This window comes from Dipodomys merriami, unplaced genomic scaffold, assembly GCF_024711535.1.
Source record: "Dipodomys merriami isolate MVZ:Mamm:240054 unplaced genomic scaffold, mDipMer1.0.p SCAF_353, whole genome shotgun sequence".
NCBI classification, from domain to species: domain Eukaryota; kingdom Metazoa; phylum Chordata; class Mammalia; order Rodentia; family Heteromyidae; genus Dipodomys; species Dipodomys merriami.
In genome coordinates this window covers 642751-646199 of record NW_027205082.1, presented here as the reverse complement: position 1 = coordinate 646199, position 3449 = coordinate 642751, and the positions used below count along the sequence as shown (strand labels likewise).

The 3449-nt window shown below is 53.0% G+C and overlaps 1 long non-coding RNA gene across 1 annotated transcript; it reads left to right on the top strand.

Annotated features, from left to right (window-relative positions):
- The first annotated feature begins 261 nt into the window (after nt 1–261).
- On the top strand, nt 262–3247 carry LOC138804043 (uncharacterized). Its single transcript, XR_011365139.1, has 3 exons — nt 262–371; nt 792–903; nt 3065–3247. It is a non-coding gene; the product is annotated as an uncharacterized lncRNA (long non-coding RNA).
- The last annotated feature ends 202 nt before the right edge of the window (nt 3248–3449 follow it).

The following is a 3449-nucleotide window of genomic DNA, read 5'->3' as shown; positions in this document are numbered from 1 at the left end:
CCTTTAATCCTGTGCTCCTCCATCTCGTCTCACCCCCTGGCCTTGTTCGTGCTTTGGGTCAGCATGGTTCTGGCTGGATGGGAGGGCTCCAAGGAAGATCCCAGAGCAATCACCCCACCTCCTTCTGCCCTGCTCACCCTGATGCTTCTGCTCTTTGCCATAGACCTTCTTCCTGGAATCCATCCATGAGGTCATCACCACCATCATAGTGGTGAGTGGTGGGTGTGGCCTAACTAGGGGCAGTCAGAGGTGGAAGTAGGTCTGGGACTAGGAGCTTCCACTTTGGGTGTGGGCTGAGGCCTGGGCTGACTTTTATTTCATCCTGAGCCTTGCAGTGGTAGGGAGACAGTTTAGACTTTACATTGAGTCAGGTAAGATTGGAATCTGGAGGACCACTTGTGTGGGGAAGGATGTGGGACTCAGGGGGCCACTGTTGTTGGTATTTTCTTGGGACTCCCCCCTCCCTCTCTCATCCCTCAATGGTAGAAGAAAAACTTCAACTCAGGGTGTGGGAAGAGGGGGCAGGGGAATATTTTGGGTTGAACCAGACTTGTGCTTCATATTAATCCTAGCCCCTACTTCCTATTTATCTGAGGAATGGCCATATGGGTTTGGGAGGGGGAAAAATCATCCTAGCTGAGAATGTGGATCAGTGGTAGAGTGTTTGCCTAGCATGCCAGAAGTCACCAATGGGCCACCAATAGGCCATTAGATGTCCCTTGAGTTTGGGCCAACTCCCTTCAGCCTCTGCCCTACCCTACCCCCAGTTTAACCTTCCCGTTGCCCGGCAGATGGAGGCCTGAGAGAAAGCCACTTGGTCACCTACTTCTGGTGGCTGCCAACGCTTTTGAGAGTCAGTATGTCACATAGAGAGTCGTCATCTACATCAGTCTACCGGAGAAAGTGAGAGAGCACTCCTCCCCTGAGCCTGGAAGCTGTGGGCAGATCTGGATGTGGGGCATCTGGGGCAGGACCTGCTCCTTGGGGGAATCCACTATGGGGTCGGGAACCCTGACCTCTCCTCTGGCAGTTTCCATGCTGTCTTCAAGTTGCTTCTGAAGCAGTGTTGGGGAGGGGGATGGGAGGCTCAGCCTGTGCTGGCATCTGGAAACTGCTGTCTGTGCTTTCCCTGGCTAGGAGTGACAGCAGCTCCTCAACACTCTCCTCTTCTCGATCTTCTCCTGAGACAGCCAGTGCATGCACTGGGCTTTTTCCCAACATAGCTCATTCAGGACCAACATCTGCTCTTTACACACCATGAGGGACTCCTTGATAGTTTGGATGTGTGCCAAAAGCTGGCTGCATCAATGGTGGAGCTCACCTGCTGGACTCTGGAAGTCCACCTCATCAGGCAGGTCATGGATGAGGGTCTGTGGCTCCAGCTCAGTCTGGCACTGAGCTGCTGGGTTGGCCATGGGGTGCCTGAAGCTAGCCCACCATTCTTGGGTCAGGAGTTTCCCCCTGTGGATCTCATCCTCCAAGAGCACTCTCAGAGCCATGTCACTCTTGGTCTGGGGAACCTCTCCATCCTGTGTGATGGTCACATGTGGTGGGGGGGATTCACCTAGTTACCTTTTGCTTCTCCAGGGCTCATCCCTTCCCCTTCCCCAGGGAAAGCCAGGAAGCTCAGCTGGGCTTGCAGGCATTCCTCCTGTGATCTGGTGGCTTCCAGGCACTTGAGAGTGTCCTGCCACTTCGGGGACACCACCTGGTCCCTCCAGTTTGTTGAGCCCTTCACTTGCATCAGCTGCTCCAGCAGCTGGATCTGCCTCTCTAAGTGCTGCTGCAGGGCCTCCTTCTCAGACCACAGTCGCTCATTGGAGACAATGTGCCATTCACAGGAGGTTCTGAACTCCTGCACTGGCCCAGGGACTGCTCCTGCTGCTCCTGAGCTGCTTGGCTCTCTCTCTCTCAGCCACCACTATCCATTTCTCTATCTTCTTCTCTGAGCAGTCCTACTGCTCCCGCAGATGTTTCTTCATCTGCTGCTTTGTGTCCAGGATGCTGGCAAGCTCCTCCTTCTCACTGCTCACCCGGTGGAGAGCATCCCACAGCAGGGCCAGCTTTTCCTCCGGTTGTCTATCCCACACACATGCACATCCTGGGGTCTCAGGGGTCTCCTGCTGATCCTAGGCTTTCTCCTCCAGTCTCTGCAGTTGCTCCTGCTGCTCCACGTTCTGAAGACGGAGACTGGTTTTCCTGGACCTGGATATGAAGTTGTTCCTCCAGGTTATTCAACTCCATCTTCAGTACCTAATGCCCTCCAGCGCTTGTTGGAACTTGCATATTCTCTTCTTCATGTTGCTCCTCTGTATCTACAGCACTTCCACCTTCTCCTGCAACTCTGTGTTCACTTGCTCCAGGTCATCAAAGTTTCTGGTATTTTCCTCGAGCTGAAGGATCACATCATTCAGCTGTTTGAGGAACATTTTGGTCTTCTCCTTTGCAGCAGTGACCAGAGAAGCCACTATCTCCAGCTCTGCCACACGCCACTCTGTAGCTTGTAGGCAGCTGGTGACAGCTTCATGCTCCCTTTCTCTGTCATCAGCGGCCTGCTGCACTTGGGCCAGTGCACATTGTAAATCGCTTTCTGCCGAAACCAACCGCTGTATGGGTGCCTTTTGGATTTCTACCTCCATTTTTGGTGCTGCATGTATCTGGTCTATCTTCTCCCTCTCTTACTCCCATTGACCCTGCGGGTCTGTCTCCCTACTTCAGTGGTTGGATCTTGGCACAGAGTGCCTGGTTTCTTCTTTTCTGTGGTCCAGGGTGGGCACCATATGCAGGTAGCACCTCTGTGGATCCTTGGTGGGATTGGGACCCTTGACACTCTGGACCCTGGTGGCTGTGACTGAGTCCAAAGTCAGGGTAGGCCCATGGTCGGCATCACCTTTCGCTGGACTCTCCATTCAATCTCGCTCCCCAGTGGTGTTTGTCTTGGGGATCCCTCCCTTTTTCGTGTTCTTTGTTTTCTTGAATGTTTCAGGTCTGTCGGGAGGATACTGCTGGTGTTCTTGTGGCAGCTTTTTGCCCACAGTTCTCTCATTGATTCTTATTGTTTCAGACATTTGAGCGCCAGGACGGCAAAGTTGGGCTGGCCACATTCCCAGGCTCTAGAAAATCTTCTATTCTCCCACTCACTGACTAGGACATCATTTCCTACTCTACCTCAAAGTCACCTGGAGTCTCTTGCTCACCACTCAGCCACCTCTACATTCCTCAACTGCTGATAGTGGTGTCACCCAACAGAGGGATTCCAGGTGCTACTGGGAAGCATGTAATATGGGCATGTCCACTATTCTTGGATCCCATTGGTGAAAAAGAACGATGAAAAATGGGGGTGTGCCTGGAATCCTGGGATGCAGACCAAATGGGCCTAGTCAACATGACAGCAGCTCCTTTACCAGGAAAGTCTGTCCAATCCAGTTGGGGACAAGAGGGAGACCTGC